At 40.1% G+C, this 17,991-nt stretch overlaps 2 long non-coding RNA genes across 5 annotated transcripts in view; one reads left to right on the top strand and one right to left on the bottom strand.

Annotated features, from left to right (window-relative positions):
* The window catches only part of LOC145512748 (uncharacterized), a 630,718-nt gene that overhangs the window by 343,570 nt on the left and 269,157 nt on the right, over positions 1–17,991 (bottom strand). The gene's annotated exons all lie outside the window — the stretch shown is intronic.
* LOC145512750 (uncharacterized) lies at positions 10,191–15,012 on the top strand. Its single transcript, XR_014058762.1, has 2 exons — positions 10,191–10,817; positions 11,284–15,012. It is a non-coding gene; the product is annotated as an uncharacterized LOC145512750 (long non-coding RNA).

Genomic DNA, 17,991 nt, shown 5'->3' with positions numbered 1-17,991 from the left:
TGTCCCATTAGCACATTTATTCCAATTGGTTTCTAAATTCTGTCATCATCCTGAGAAGTTTTGGAGTAAATTATATTAGATTGTTTTTCTTTTCATTTATTTTGAAATTAAGAAAAATGACAAAATATGACTGCATGTCATCTAACTTCAAAAACCTTCTCAATTTCCCCTTTGCTTTCACCCCAATCAACTCCCCTGTTCACTTTCTTCTTCTTTCTATATTTCTATACTTTAGGCAAAAGAGAAAGAAAGAAAGAAAGTGAAGTCGCTCAGTCGTGTCCAAGTCTTTGTGACCCCATGGACTGTAGCCTACCATGCTCCTCTGTCCATGGGATTTTCCAGGCAAGAGTTCTGGAGTGGGTTGCCATTTCCTTCTCCAGAGGATCTTCCCGACCCAGGGATTGAACCCGGATCTCCCACATTGTAGGCAGACACTTTACCATCTGAGCCACCAGGGCCAAAATCCAGGCAAAAGACAGGAGAGATTTAAATATGAAAACATAAAAAAATAAATAAATAAGAGTAGAAGTAAAGGCTCCTGAAACAGATTGAAGGAAAATGGGAGAATCATCTTCCTTTCCCATCTAAAAAGGGTTCAAATGCATTATTTGAAGCCTTGGGGAAGTTATTAAGAATATAAAGATAAGTAAGGAAATGTACTTAGGTTATGACATGATTAAGTTTTAAGAGACAGACAGTGGTAACTTGGACCACAGGATTCCCTCACAGGATGAGTGCTTCAAACTTACCTATCCCTTCCAAAGATAGTATATCTTCAGTTTTTGTAGATGTCCTTTAAAAGATAGTTCCATATTCAAAGGGAGAAAATAGTGAAGTAAACAAAGTTAAATAGGTTTACTTATTTATTATGTAACATATGTTAATTTTAAAAATATCTAAGACATTTTGAGTATTTCCTAGGCACCTGGAACTGTGCTAAATACTTTACAGGGAATGTATTATTTAATCTTCACAACAACCCAGAGGTGGATACTATAATCCTCTCTATTTTTTAGTTGAGGAAACCAAGGATCAGTTCAGTTCAGTCACTCAGTCATGTCCGATTCTTTGCGACCCCACGGACTGCAGCACACGAGGCTTACCTGTCCATTACCACCTCCTGGAGCCTACTCAAATTCATGTCCATTGCGTCGGTGATGCCATCCAACCATCTCATCTTCTGTCATCCCCTTCTCCTCCCGCCTTCAGTCTTTCCCAGCATCAGGGTCTTTTCCAGTGAGTTGGTTCTTTGCATCAGGTGGCCAAAGTATTGGAGTTTCAGCTTCAGTATGAGTCCTTCCAATGTATATTCAGGACTGACTTCTTTTAGGATTGACTGGTTGGATCTCCTTGCAGTCCAAGGGACTCTCAAGAGTCTTCTTCAACACCACAGTTCAAAAGCATCAATTCTTCAACACTCAGCTTTCTTTATAGTCCAATTCTCACATCCATACACGGCTACTGGAAAAACCACAGCTTTGACTAGACGGACCTTTGTTGGTAAAGAAATGTCTCTGCTTTTTAATATGCTGTCTAAGTTGGTCATAGCTTTTCTTCCAAGGAGCAAGTGTCTTTTAATTTCATGGCTGCAGTCACCATCTGGACTGATTTTGGAGCCCCCCAAAATAAAATCTGTCACTGTTTCCATTGTTTCCATCTATTTGCCATGAAGTGATGGAACCGGATGCCATGATCTTCATTTTCTGAATGTTGAGTTTTAAGCCAACTTTTTCACTCTCCTCTTTCACTTTCATCAAAAGGCTCTTTAGTTCTTCTTTGCTTTCTGCCATAAGGGTGGTGTCTTCTGCATAGTTGAGGTTATTGATATTTCTCCCGGCAATCTTGATTCCAGCTTTTGCTTCATTCATTCAGCCCGGCATTTCACATCATGTACTCTGCATATAAGTTAAATAAGCAGGGTGACAATAGACAGCCTTGATGTACTCCTTTCCTGATTTGGAACCGGTCTGTTGTTCCACGTCCACTGTTGCTTCTTGACCTGCATACAGATTTCTCAGGAGGCAGTTAAGGTGGTCTGGTATTTCCATCTCTTTAAGAATTTTCCACAGGTTGTTGTGATCCATATAGTCAAAGGCTTTGGTGTAGTCAATAAAGCAAAAGTAGATGTTTTTCTGGAACTTTCTTGCTTAATTACTGTTTTGATAGGTTGAATAACTTTCCAAGTTTTTAGTAGGGTTGAGGTTCAGACTAAGACCATTTAGATCCAAAGTCAAGCTGTACAATTAACAAGTGTGATATATAGTCTGTTGTAGGATTTGATCAGAGCATTTAATAGGTTAATGTGATTGTGGATCTCCAAAAGGGAGATGCACCAAACAGCATTTCCCACTTGTTTGATTATAACACCCCTCTTTTTTTTTTTTTTTACAGAATTTGTAGCCACTTGCAGAACACTCTTCACTGCTTCCCCCTCAGTTGAGGACAGGATTTCCCTTTTTCTCTCTCTCCCCCATTCTTCTTTGTTCTACTCCCCTCAGGATAGGCCCTACAGTTGTGTATTTTATACTTCTTTAGGAACTAATTCTCAATTAAAGGAAGCCTCATCCCCCCCAAAGCCAAAATCCTCACATTTTTTAATGTCTTAATCCTAGGATGATATGTCCTGTGCCACTGAATCTTTCTTGTCATAACAGAAATTACTCGTGAAGCTTTTTATTTTTTCATGACCTGAGGATCCATAAGTCAAGGACTTCCCTTTTTACATCTGCTAACTTTTCATGTGTCTGTTTTGAGTCTTCTATGGGGCAGATACTGTCTCTTAGTACATTTTATGGTTACTAGGTGCATTGCAAACAGTCGGCATTTAAGGGTAATTAGGGCCATAAACTGTCAGGTCCTTTCCAATTCTAGGAATCTATGTTCATATTGGAAATATAATTTATTCTTTATGCATTCCATACTAAATACATTAGGATTTAGTTATGTTTTAATTGGCCAGCTCTCCAAGTACCAAAAGAAAGCAGGAGAAAGCTTTTCAGTTAATTGTGACCACGTTAAAATCCATAAATGGGAGTTCTACTGAAAATTGTTTTTCTCTTTCCCCTCATTTCCTACAATTTATTGAAAAGTGACACATATGGGTATTCATATACTTCTCACATGAAGTTTAGCCCAAGAATATAGAGTGAGTTTTTTACATTTGTCATCCCTTTAAACCTAATCTTATAAATATCCATGAATGGAAAACTGGCTAGATAGGAACTTACAAGAGTTCCTTTCCTTCCCATCATACTATCCATCTGCCTCTTAAAATAGATCTATACATAGGCCTAATTGGTAATGCACATCCAGATGCATAGTTAGTTGCCCAATCGCCCAGGCAACTGGGTCGCAATGGGTATAGATGTATTTTTCTTAGGAGCTCTTCTGGCAAATAGCATCAGTGATTTAGCCCATGGAAAATGAGCCCTGTTTTGCTTGATGTTTTAGGTTAGGGAGTGGCTGGCAGCATTCTGTGAAAAAGTGACACTTTCAACACTGTAAGTGATTTGCTGACTTTATTTAACAATATCTAAACCATTTCAACCAACAGTATCATATAGCTTGGCACATTATACCACTACAGATCTTCCGGAAAGGATGAAATGGCCAAATGTTTACATATATTCCGTTTTCTTTACATATTTGTATTTCTACCATTTTGAAAATTAGAATATAAACATTCTGTTTAAAAATCTGTTCTCCCCCACATACTACATATTCAAAGAGCAAACACAATTTTTTTCCTTTTGGTGTATATATATACATATATATATATATATAGGTGTGTTTGGGTTCCCATACTTTAAACATCAATGACCATCAACCCTTTGTTTTATGATGTGAAGCAAAATTATAAAATCTGCTATCCCTGTAATTACTTTGCCCTTTGCCATCTCTTTTTAAAAAGGGGAAATAAAAGGTTGTGTTCAAGTTTCCCCCCTGTTTTATTTGCACCCTATTAACAACTGTTACTGGAGCTTTAATTATGCCCCGGTGATTGTGGAGTTGTGGCTGACTTGTGTCATTTTCTTCCCAGGGGATGCTTTATAATTACCAGCATCCATCGTGGCTGCCTGTAAGCTGGTGCTTTTTTATTACCAGTTCAATAATCACTGCATCCTTGTGAACATCTGCTCTGCAAGCCATGCATCGGGGGTCCCAGCGCCTGTCACTTGATGTTCCCTCACCACAGTGACCCTGGTGCCCTCGCCTTCGGTTTATATCTAATTTGTTTACCAGAGGCTCTGTCCAGAAAGTCTCCCAGGAATGCAATTAATACACTAGCTTTGCAAACAAAAGAAAAATTTTCCCTTTTTCTCCTTACTTTTTTTCCAGATTATTGTTTTACTCTTAGATTCCACAATTTTTATTCTTAGGAGGATGAATCTGTTTAAGACTTACAGGGAGAATGAAAGATGAGTTTATTTGGGAGCTTTCCTTCTGCTTGTATTGAAAAGTAGGTGGATGTTTTCTGGTATGTTTTCTCTTGACTATATATGATGGTGACAAGCAAGTAAAAGGAGGGTATTGTACATAGAATACTCTGTGTGAAGGAAAGGACAATTCATTTGTCCCTGGTCTGCTTTTATTTTCTTCCAGACCTCATATCTCATTTTCATCCTTCTCCTAAATAAACTCTCTGCTTTTTGTTTTATGGAATAATTCCTCCCACTGCAATCACTTTTGTGTTTCAGTCTTCTGCTCTACTTCATCTGTCTTTTCCTTCTTGCTTACCACTTTACAAAAACAGTACAAGTAAAAGATAAAAATGGGTAAAAACAGCACATGTTGGGCAAAGCTTCTGGTCCTCCTGACGGGGCTTCTCCCTGCTGACTCACTATTTATTGCTAATAAAGTTAATCTGGGAACTTTTTACTAATCCTGGTTAGGTCTTATTTGTTTAAATAAAAAAAAAAAAACTAGAGTTTTAAAGTTTCAGTTATTTTCATAAGCATTTCAGAAGCTGTGCTGATTTTGGGAGCAGATGAGAGAAAGCTGAACTCTTTCAGTTGTGCTGATCAGATCCATGCAATCCTTTGACATGCATATGTGCTCTTACCCTCTCATGTCCTTAAGTAACTGCCATCACAAACCTGATGAGAACATTTCATAAATGTCCATTGTAAATGCTTTTATTTATTGAACCACCTGAACCACTGAAAGATGAACTCCCCAGGTTGGTATGTACCCAATATGCCACTGGAGAAGAGTGGAGAAATAGCTCCAGAAAGAATGAAGAGGCTGAGCCAAAGAAAAAACAACACCCAGTGTGGATGTGACTGGTGATGGAAGTAAGGTCCAATGCTATAAAGAACAATATTGGATAGGAACCTGGAATGTTAGGTTCATGAATCAAGGTAAATTGGAAGTGGTCAAACAGGAGATGGCAAGAGTGAACATAGACATTTTAGGAAACAATGAATTACAATGGACTGGAATGGGCAGATTTAATTCAGATGACCATTATAATTACTACTGTGGGCAAGAATCCCTTAGAAGAAATGAAGTAGCCCTCATTGTCAACAAAAGAGTCTGAAATGCAGTGTTTGGAGGCAATCTCAAAAAAAAAAAAAAAACAACCCAGAATAATCTCTGTTTGTTTCAAAGGCAAACCATTCAGTATCACAGTAATCCAAGTCTACGTCCTAACCATTAATGCCGAAGAAGCTGAAGTTGAATGATTCTATGAAGACCTATAAGACCTTCTAGAACTAACACCCAAAAAATATGTCCTTATCATTATAGGAGCCTGGAATGCAAAAGTAGGAAGTCAGGAGATACCTGGAGTAACAGGCAAATTTGGCCTTAGAGTACAAAATAGAGCTTTGACAAGAGAACGCACTGGTCATAACAAACACCCTCTTCCAACAACACAAGAGAAGACTACACATGGACACCATCAGATGGTCAATACCATTCAAACTGATTATACTCTTTGCTGCCAAGATGGAGAAGCTCTCTACAGTCAGCTAAAACAGGACAAGGAGCTAACTGTGGCTCAGATCATGAACTCCTTATTCCAAAATTCAGACTTAACTTAAAGAAAGTATGCAAAACCCATTAGACCATTCAGGTATGACATAAAGCAAATCCTTTATGATTATACAGTGGAAGTAAAAAATAGATTCAAGGAATCTATAGACAGAGTGCCTGAAGAACTATGGATAGAGGTTCATAACATTGTACAGGAGGCAGTGATCAAAACTATCAAGAAGTAAAAGAAATGCAAAAAAAGCAAAATGGTTGTCTGAGGAGGCCTTACCAATAGGTGAGAAAAGAAGAGAAGCTAAAGCAAAGGAGAAAAGGAAAGATATACCCATCTGAATGCAGAGTTCCAAAGAATAGCAATGAGAGATACGAAAGCCTTTCTCAGTGATCAATGCAAAGAAATAGAGGAAAACAAAAGAATGGGAAAGACTAGAGATCTCTTCAAGAAAATTAGAGATACCAAGGGAATATTTCATGCAAAGACAGGCACAATAAAGGACAGAAATGGGATGGACCTGACAAAAGCAGAAGATAATAAGAAGTGGTGGCAAAAATACACAGAAGAACTGCTCCAAAAAGATCTTAATGACCCAGATAACCACAATGCTGTGATCATTCACCTAGAGCCAGACATCCTGCAGTGTGAATTCAAGTGGGCCTTAGGAAGCATCACTACAAACAAAGCTAGTGGAGGTGATGGAATTCCAGTTGAGCTCTTTCAAATCCTAAAAGATGATGCTGTCAAAGTGCTGCACTCAACATGCCAGCAAATTTGGAAAACCCAGCAGTGGCCACAGGACTGGAAAAGGTCAGTTTTCATTCCAATCCCAAAGAAAGGCAATGCCAAAGAATGTTCAAACTACTGCACAATTGCACTCACCTCACACACTAGCCAGGTAACGCTGAAAATTCTCCAAGCTAGGCTTCAACAGTATGTGAACTGTGAAATTCCAGATGTTCAAGCTGGATTTACAAAAGGCGGAGGAACTAGAGATCAAATTGCCAACATCTGGTGGATCATAGATAAAGGAAGAGAATTCATGAAAAACATCTACTTCTGTTTTAGTGACTATGCCAAAGCCTTTGACTGTGTGGATCACAACAAACTGTGGACCATTCTTAAAGAAATGGGAATAACAGACCACCTACCTGCCTCCTGAGAAACCTGTATGCAAGTCAAGAAGCAACAGTTAGAACCGGATATGGAACAACAGACTGGTTCCAAACTGGAAAAGGAGTACGTCAAGACCGTATATTGTTACCCTGCTTATTTAACTTATGTGCAGAGTACATTATGTGAAATGCCAGGCTGGATGAAGCAGAAGCTGGAATCAAGATTGCTGGGAGAAATATCAATAATCTCAGATATGCAGATGACACCACCTTTATGGCAGAAAGAGGAACTGAAGAGCCTCTTGATGAAAGTGAAAGAGGGGAGTGAAAAGCTTGCTTAAAACTCAGCCTTTAAAAAATGAATATCCTGGTATCCAGTCCCATCACTTCATGGCAAATAGATGGGAAAACAGTGGAAACAGTGACAGACTTATATTGTTTTGGGCTCCTAAATCACTGTAGATGGTGACTGCAGCCATGAAATTAAAAGATGCTTGCTCCTTGGAAGAAACTCCATGACCAACCTAGACAGCATATTGAAAAGCAGAGACATTACTTTGCCCAGAAAGTTCTGTCTAGTCAAAGCGATGGTTTTTCTAGTATTCATGTATGGATGTGAGGGTTGGACCATAAAGAAAGCTGAGTGCTGAAGAATTGATGCATCTGAAGTGTTGTGTTGGAGAAGATTCCTGAGAGTCCCTTGGAATGCCAGGAGATCCAACCAGTCAACCCTAAAGGAAATCAGTCCTGAAGCTTCACTGGAAGGACTCATGCTGAAGCTGAAATTCCAATACTTTGGCCACCTGATGCAAAGAACTGACTCATTTGAAAAAACCCTGATGCTGGGAAAGATTGAAGGCAGGAGCAGAAGGGGATGCCAGAGGATGAGATGATTGAATGGCACCATCGACTCAATGGGCATGAGTTTGAGCAAGCTCCCGGAGTTGGTGATGGTCAGGGAAGCTTGCTTGCTGCAGTCCATGGGGTCATAACTGCAGTCATGGGGACATGACTGAGTGACTGAACTGAACTGAATTGAACCATAGTAATTCCTAAAATCTCAACACTCAGTAGAGATCACATAGGTCAAACTTGTAGCAAAGTCAAGAACAAGGGAGGTTATTGATTCTGTCTCCCCTATGGGCCTAAGGAAGCATTGAAGAGGGGCCTCTTATCTTATTCTTCTCTGTACCCACAGAAACAAATGTTCTACTTAGTATGTGGTGACTAAATGATTCTTGGATGATTGAATTATACTACTTGTGGATGACATTCCAATTCAAATCCATTAACATATTATGTTATTTAACCTCAACCTTAAATGAAAACTACACCACACACAAATGCTAGAAAAATAATACTCAAGATCTTGAGACTGCTTGTCAAGGCTGTGATTCAAATCCATGCTTTAAAGTGAAAGTGAAAGTGTTAGTCACTCAGTTGTGTCTGACTCTTTGTGACTCCGTGGGTTGTAGCCCTCCAGGAGAATCCTCTGGACACAGTAGCCTGATGGGCTACAATCCATGGGGTCACAAAGAGTCAGATATAACTGAACGACAAAGCACCCCTTCCAGGGACACAGGTCCCAGGCTTCTCTATCCATGGAATTCTCTAGGCAAGAATACTGGAGTGGGTTGCCTTTTCCTACTCCAGGGGATCTTCCAAAATCAGGGATCAAACCCAGGTCTCTTGCATTGCAGGCAAATTCTTTGCCATCTGAGCCACCAGGGAAGCCCAAACACAGAGTTCAATTGAACCTCTGCAGAGAAACAAGAACTTAGAATGCACCCTCAGGAGGCAGGAAGCCAAAAGAAGGTTCGCTGCTTGGGAACAAGTAAGACCCTCTCCTCTTACCTCCCATATTATCAAATTTCACTTAAGAATCTGAAGAATACTCCAACTGAATGTAGACAAAGTCTACATCTCACAGGGAGTAAGATTGTTGAGGTAGATCTGGTCCAACTCATCAAATGATTTGGTGACCAAATCTAAGAAATAGAAATATCTAATAGCACTGTGGGGTATCAGAACTGAGTTATCAGTTTAAGACCTAGATTTCAACTGAACTTAGGAGACCACCATGAGGCAAGCACATCAGACAAGAGTTTAAGGGAAGAAGGAGGAAAGAAGGGAGGAAGTGAAAGAGAAAACAAGTGAAGAAGGAAGGCCATGTCAGTAACATCTATTTGAGAGATTAATTCAATACAGATGAAATGAATATAATACCACCACAATGTGGAATTTAGTGCCAAAGAATAATAAACAAACAGAAAACTCACCACTTCTTTAAAAAAAAAAAAGATCATAAAACAAATTACATAAGGTCAGGTAGATATGAAAAAAGAACCAATAAAATCAAGAAAATGAAAATCTATATAAAATAATTAAAATTTAATATATCACAGATTAAACTCTAAACTGAACATAGTTGAAGAAAGAATAAGTAAATAAAAAGAAAGTACTAAGAAACTGTCCCAGAATGTAGCATCAAAATATAAACAGAATAAACAACATGAAAATATAGTTAAGTGAGATGGAATTAATTCAAAGGTTTCAACATACATTTAATATAAATTCCATCATAAGACACTGGTTGAATGGCATAAAAACGAAATTTTAAAAAAGATAATACTTAGGCATATTCCAGGATTGAAGAAAGACAAATGTAGTACAACTAAAAATGTAAAGCATAGAGTTGGAAAAAATGAATTATCTAAAAGATAGTGTTTATCAAAAATGTAACATTATTTTTAAGAGTTTCAAAATATTTCAAAATTAGAAATAATCATGGACATTAAATATGAGATCACTTCTACAACACTTCTAGATATTTTGTCTTTACAAATTGTTTCCAAATATGGCTAAAAATATACAGAAAACAATTAACCCCTTCATTACTCAGAATAACTTGTTGATAGATGAATACTCAAATATATTGAAATTGAAACTGAAATTTTCTACTTTGAGCACTGGTAACAGCCAGATTGGAGAAGGCAATGGCACCCCACTCCAGTACTCTTGCCTGGAGAATCCCATGGACGGAGGAGCCTGGTAGGCTACAGTCCATGGGGTCGCTAAGAGTCGGATACGACTGAGCGACTTCACTTTCACTTTTCCCTTTCATGCACTGGAGAAGGAAATGGCAACCCACTCCAGCATTCTTGCCTGGAGAATCCCAGGGACGGCAGAGCCCGGTGGGCTGCCGTCTATGGGGTCGCACAGAGTCAGACATGACTGAAGCGACTTAGCAGCAACAGCCAGATACTTCTGAGTCTTGAAAGCAAAATAATTAGGCACATCCCATATATAAAAATTTAGTGCCTGAGTGATTGGGATGACTCAAAATTGTGTATCTAATTACAGCACAGAATTGTCTATAAGGTCTTGAATCTGGCTACAATTCAGTATACATGTATATATAAGGAAATGGCAACCCACTCCAGTGTTCTTGCCTGGAGAATCCCATGGACAGAGGAGCCTTGGTGGGCTGCTGTCCATGGAGTCACACAGAGTCAGACACGACTGAAATGACTTAGCATGCAGGCATGCATTGGAGAAGGAAATGGCAACCCACTCCAGTATTCTTGCCTAGAGAATTCCGTGGACAGAGGAGCCTGGTGGGCTGCTGTACATGGGGTTGCACAGAGTCAGACACGACTGAAACGACTTAGCAGCAGCAGCAGCAGCAGCAGCAGCAGCAGGTGGCTCAGATGGTAAAGAATTTGCCTACAATGCAGAAGACCCGGGTTTGATGCCTAGGCTGGGAAGATCCCCTGGTGAAGGAAATGGCAACCTACTCCCGTATTCTTGTCAGAAGAATTCCATGGACAGATAAGCCTGGTGGACTATATAGTCCATGGGATTGCAAAAAGTCGGACATGACTGAGCTAATTTCACTCACTCATTCACTCTATCGCTTGATATATTTTATGTATGTTCAATTTTATTTGTTCCATTTTTTCTTATTTTTTAATTTGTTTGTTGTCTTTACTTTTGCCACCTTTTGAAAAGAACATGGAAATTTAAAAGTAGAAACACACTTTAGATATTTATCCAATTTCAAATGTGTTTAGCATAAAATTTTGTTCATGTTGCAAACTTTAAGTCCCAGAAACTCTTTAATCACATTGTCATTTATGGCAATAAAATTCACAAAAAAGCAATTTTTTACAGGCTCAGATTACAATAAGATAGGAAACTGGTCACTGTACTGATACATAATAATGGCGTTTCATTTGCTAAAGCTCCTAAGAAGTTTCCAGTGTGTATAAAACTATTCCTCACCACATTTTAATAGAGGGGAAGCTAGCTACAAGGGATTGATATTTGTAACTATTTTGAAAACCTGGGGTCATCAAACTCAGCTAATGCAAATATAAAATACAAGTCAACATGTTCGAATTAAAGGTATCATAAATTATAGAAAGTGATTTGTTCTTCAGTAATCAGCATTTTATTTCAGTTCATTTGAGAATGCAGGGGTTTTATCTCATGCTGCTGTTACCTATTCATGAAGGTGGAACAAAAACATCAGGTTTCCCCCAGCATGAAGGAAGAGAAAGAGGGGCAGAGAGACAGACAGGACAGGCTAAAAGGGTCTATTCTGCCGTCTGTATTAATGTGTTGTTAAGAAAGATGATTGGAATATTCTGTCCTTTATAGTTAGGATAACAAAGCCTCTACAGCAGCTGACATCACCAGAAGTGGTTTTCAACATACTCTCATGCAGTTCTGATGGTTCTTCCCATTGGAGGAACTGCTACCAATTCTTATGTGATGTGATGTGATGTGATGTTTTATGGTATGGTATGGTATGGTATGTTATATTATAAGTCGCTTCAGTTGTGTATGACTCTTTGTGACACTATAGACTGTAGCCTTCCAGTCTCCTCTGTCCATGGGATTTGCCAGGGAAGAATACTGGAATAGGCTGCCATTTCCTCCTCCAGGGGATATTCCCAACCCAGGAATCAAATCCATGTCTCTTATGTCTCCTGCATTGGCAGACAGGCTCTTTACCACTAGTGCCAGATAGGGAGTTAAGCAGTTAAGAATTGGGAAGCCCAATTCTTAACTGCTCCTAATCCCTAAGGTATTTTTCTGCTTCCCTCCTTTGATGTTCCATTTGTTGCTTTGCCCCTCCTTTTCAGGACTGCTTGATCTCCATTGTAGTCCTCAGGGACCTTGTGTCAGATTAACTCTGCTTCAATCCCACCCCTTAGGAGTTTGATACCTGGTTTGTCAAGCCCTGTGTTGAGAGAGGACTCAATACCCTCACGTGAAAAGAAGGCCATAGCAAAATGGGACCAGAAAACACTTCAAATCTAGGGTGCTGAGGAAGTTCTTCACATGGAAGGATCTGCTGTTAAACTGCATCTGAGGGTACTGCTGGAAGTTGTTGGACACCGGGTACTACTGACCACAGTGGCATGCAGGAACTTGGTGCTGCAGGAGCCTTGCTTGGGGAAGTTACCCTGAGATGCAGGCAGGACTGGCTATATTTTTTTGCAGGGCCTAGTTCAAAATGAATGTGGAGTACCTTGTTCCAAAAGTATTAAGTATTTCAAGATGGCAAGAGCAGAGCACAAATGATATACAGAGCCTTGGGTTTCTGCACAGTTTGCATATTAATGAAAATGGCTCTCAGTGTAGAAAACATTTTGCTTCTTTGGGCAGGCTACAGAAGGCCTCTGTGCTACAGAAGTCTGCCCAAAGAAGCATGAAAGTACCTAGAAGAGAAAACTTTTCCACTTGCAGTGTCTTGCCAGTGCCTTCTATGAACATAGCTTAACATGGTACGGCAAGAAAAAGGAAAATATTTGAAGGGCTCATCCCTGTTGTTGCAAATCAATCAATGATGGGTGGATCTGGAGCTGGAGGCAACAAATTGACCACTACAACAAGTGGCAAAGGTCCATAGTATTGGAGTACGGTACTATTGACCCAAGTGGAACCAAAATCTACAAATTTGACCTCATTACCATTTATTTCTCTATTTATTTTTTGCTGAGAGGTTAAAAAAATACATTTAAAAACATTAGTTGGTCATTCTGGTTTCCACACAGGCATAGTCAGCATACCACTGAAGCTCAAATATGCAATTCTCTTGACCAGAACAAATACAGCTGCAGGCTCAATTGTCTAATCCTTCAATTAGTCTAGAAGGGTACATGGACTATGTAGCTCTGTCAATCTAATCTAAATACCCAGCCATTTATTCTATCAGACTGTATTTCTGTTTCCCTTTTCTTTTTTCCCCCCAAAACAGAAAAAAGTTGAGTAATTCATTCTGTTTGTTAGTTGACCCAAAACATTTCACTAAAACAGAGGATTAAGATGCATTTGCCAGACAAACCCGTTAGATCTTTTCCTGCCCTGGGCATATTCTCGGCTTCTGGCTCTATTACCTGATTGGCAAGTGATTGAAACTGATTGACAGACGTGGCACTGAATATCCCAGTGCATTAAACCCAGATTGTCTGGTTATACAAATGCAATGCTTAGACTAAGAGGGGAGATTCACAACAGTTTGACTGTAGCATAGGAACTTCCTGCATCACCAACTTGGAAAGTAAAGCCTGCAGAAGAAAAACTAGCCTAAAGGCTGAGGTGCTCTGCTCAGGCCTCAGCTTGGTATATGCTACCAGGCCACAGGGAGGGTGCTATCAACCAAGGCCGTTTCTGCCCAGGAAACCTTCCTCTTGCTGCCCTATTTACAATGGTGACAAGGGCCTAGGGATGGTGGGGTGGTGAATCAACTTCAGAATCACCTTCCTCTTCATTTTTATCCCTGGCACAACAGGAGAGCCCTAGACCTGTCCCCTCTCCTTTCAAACTTCACAGTCAACCCTAAGCTCCATCAAGGTGGAGAAGTTTTGGCTATTTTGCTTCCTTGGTGTGCTTCTAGCTGCTAGAACAGCACCACTGAGCATTGTTTAGTGGTGCCATAAATACCACTGGATCTAGAATGGAACCTCTGGGAGGACAGGGATTTTAATCTGTTTTGTTTACTGCTTCATTGCCAGCTTCAAAGAAGAGCTGGTACTTTGGTAAACTCCTTTTGTCTCTCCCACTCTCTTAAGGATGTGCTTTCATTTGGTTCTGACAATATGGACTTGCCTGTCCAATTCCTCCCCTTCTACTACCCCTTGGATCTGCACTGGTGACCCTACCTCCTGTGTCCCTCAAAATCTATATGGTGAGACTCATGAGTTCATCTCCTAATACAGTTTACCTCAAGAGTAGCCAATTAGTGTCCTCTCCTGAGATATTTCAATCTGTTATTGGGAGGTAGGTTTAATTGATTCTGATGGTAGAAGCCATGAAGATATAAAACTTAAGAGCTAACTGTAGCCATGTTGCCTAACAAGATAGGAATCAGTTCAGTTCAGTTCAGTTCAGACAATCAGTTGTGTCCGACTCTTTGCGACTCCATGCATCACAGTGCGCCAGGCCTCCCTGTCCATCACCAACTCCCAGAGTAGTTCCCTCTAAATTAAGGGAAAATAAAATTTATACAAGACATATAGAACAAAAAGATAAAGGAAAAGAGTCCTGGTAGCATCTAAGAATCTGGTTTTCCACTGTGCCTACCTGGAACAAGCTATATCTCTGACTTTCCCATAGTTGGGTTCTCCAACCCTTTCTGGGTTTTCATTACTCAGTAGATTTTCTTTTTCCCAAGATAGCTTAGGCTTAACTAAAAGAGTCTAACATTCTTGATCTCCATGATCTATTTTCCACACAGCAGCCGGGGAGACATGTTTAAAACATCCCTGTTTTATTAGAATTCTCCAGTGGTTTCCCACTGCATTTAGAATAAAATCCAAACTTCTAAGATGATTTACAAAGCCTCTGCATTCGTCTTTAACCCCAACCTCCCCTTTGTTCCCAGCCCTTTTTTTTTTTTTTTTTTACTTTACAATATTGTAATAGTTTTTGCCATACATTGACATGAATCAGCCATGGGTTTACATGTGTTCCCCTTCCTGGACCCCCCATCCACCTCCCTCCCCATCCCATCCTTCTGGATCATCCCATTGCCACGGCCCTGAGCCCTTGTCACATGCATCGAACATGGAATGGTGTTCTGTTTCACATATGATAATATACATGTTTCAATGCTATTCTCCCAGAACGTCCCACCCTCACCTTCTCCCTCAGAGTCCATGAAATTGTTCCATGCATCTGTGTCTCTTATTCTGTCTCGCATATAGGGTTATTGTTACCATCTTTCAAATTCCATATATATGCATTAGTATACTGTATTGTTGTTTTTCTTTCTGGCTTACTTCACTCTGTATAATGGGCTCCAGTTTCATCCATCTCAGTAGAACCGATTCAAATGTATTTTTTTTAATGGCTGAGTAATATTCCATTGTGTATATGTACCACAGCTTCCTTATCCATTCGTCTGCTGATGGACATCTAGGTTGCTTCCATGTCCTGGCTATTGTAAACAGTGCTGCGATGAACATTGGGGTACACGCGTCTCTTTCAATTCTGGTTTCCTCGGTGTATATGCCCAGCAGTGGGATTGCTGGGTCATATGGCAGTTCTATTCCCAGTTTTTTAAGGAATCTCCACACTGTTCTCCATAGTGGCTGTACTAGTTTGCATTCCCACCAACAGTGTAAGAGGGTTCCCTTTTCTCCACACCCTCTCCAGCATTTATTGCTTGTAGACTTTTGGATAGCAGCCATTCTGACTGGTGTGAAATGATACCTCATTGTGGTTTTGATTTGCATTTCTCTAATAATGAGTGATGTTGAGCATCTTTTCATGTGTTTTAAACTCTTTAAACAGTCTAAGTCTCATCCTATTCAGAATTTTGGCACAAATCAGGCTCTCTCCTGGGAATGTCCCCTCTCTCCATCTTCACTTTCCTGAGTCTTTACTGCCATTCAAAGCTCTGTTTAGGTATCACTTCCTCAGAATGGCTCTTTATGACCACCTAATATAAATGGCTACTGAATCACTCTTTATCTCAGTCCATTTTTTTTCTTTCTCAATAGCAGAAAATTATCACCACATGGCATGTTTTCTTTTTTATCTATCTTTTAAATTTGTTGTCTGCCCCTTCCCACCCCTAGTCTGCAGAAGAACAGAGACTTTGTGTGTCTTATTTAACTATATATCCCCAATTAACTAGAATTGTGCCTAACACACTGTTGTTATTCAGTCATTAAGTCACATCCAGCTCTTTGTGACCCCATGAACTGCAGCATGCCAGGCTTCCCTGTCCTTCACTACCTCCCAGAGTTCACTCAAACTCATCTCCATTGAGTTGGTGATGCTATCCAACCATCTCATCCTCTGTCCCCCCCTTCTCCTCCTGTCTGCAACCTTTCCCAGCATCAGGGTCTTTTCCAATGAGTCAGGTCTTCACATCAAGTGGCCTAAGTATTGGAGCTTCAGCTTTAGCATCAATCCTTCCAATGAATATTCACGGTTAATTTCCTATAGGATTGACTGGTTGATCTCCTTACTGTCCAAGGGACTCTCAAGAGTCTTCTCCAGCACCACAATTTAAAAGCATCAATCCTTCGGTACTTAGCCTTGTTTATGGTCCAGCTCACAGCTGTACATGACTACTGGAAAAAAAAAAAAGTTTGACTATATAGACCTTTGTTGGCAAAGTAATGGCTCTGCTTTTTAATACACTGACCAGGTTTGTCATAGCTTTCCTTCCAAGGAACAAGCTTTTAATTTCATGGCTGTAGTCACCATCCTCAGTGATTTTGGAGCCCAAGAAAATAAAATCTGTCACTGTTTCACTTTTTCCCCTTTGATTTGCTATGAAATGATGGGACTGGATGCCATGATCTTAGATTTTTGAATGTTGAGTTTTAAGCCAGGTCTTTCACTCTCCTCTTTCATCTTCATCAAGAGGCTCTTTAGTTCTTCTTTGCTTTCTGCCATTAGAGTGGTATCATCTGCATATCTAAGATTGTTGCTTTTTCTCCCAGCAAACTTGATTCCAGCTTGTGCTTCATCTAGCCCGGCATTTTGCATGACTACTCTGCATATAAGTTAAATAAGCAAGGTGACAATATACATCCTTGATGTACTCCTTCCCCAACTTGGAACCAGTCTGTTGTTCCATGTCTGGTTGTAGCTGTTGGTTCTTGTCCTGCATACAGGTTTCTCAGGATACAGGTAAGGTGATCTGGTACACCCATCGCTTTAAGAATGGTCCACAGATTGTTGTGATCCACACAGTTAAAGGCTTTAGCATAGTCAATGAAGCAGAAGTCTTTCTGGAATTCCCTTGCCTTCTCTATGATCCAACAAATGTTGGCAATTTGAACTCTGGTTCCTCTGCCTTTTCTAAATCCAGCTTATACATCTGGAATTTCTTGGTTCACACAATGCTGAAGCCTAGCCTGAAGGATTTTGAGCATTACCTTGCTAGCATATGAAATAAATGCAACTGTACAGTACTTTGAACATTCTTTGGCATTACCCTACTTTGGGATTGGATGAAAACTGACCTTTTCCTGTCCTGTAGTCACTGCTGAGTTTTACAAATTTGCTTACATATTGAGTGCAGCACTTTAGCAGCAGCATCTTTAGGCCTTCCCTGGTGGTTCAGACAGTAAAGAATCTGTCTGCAATGCAGGAGACCCAAGTTTGATCCCTGGGTCGGAAAGATCCCCTGGAGAAGGGAATGGCTACCCACTCCAGTATTCTTGGGCTTCCTTGGTGGCTCAGATGGTAAAGAATCCACCTGCAAAGTTGGAGGACCAGGCCTGATCTCTGGGTCCTGGAAAAGGGAATGACTACACACTCCAGTATTCTCGTCTCGAGAATTCCATGGCCAGAAGAACCTGGTGGGCTATAGTCCATGGATTGTAGAGTTGGACACATGCCTAACACATAGTCAGT

This window comes from Giraffa tippelskirchi, chromosome 7 (genome assembly GCF_054371585.1).
Source record: "Giraffa tippelskirchi isolate mGirTip1 chromosome 7, T2T-mGirTip1v1.2.pri, whole genome shotgun sequence".
Lineage (NCBI taxonomy): Eukaryota > Metazoa > Chordata > Mammalia > Artiodactyla > Giraffidae > Giraffa > Giraffa tippelskirchi.
Note: the sequence above shows the minus strand (reverse complement) of the source record. Positions and strands in the feature narration are given on the sequence as shown.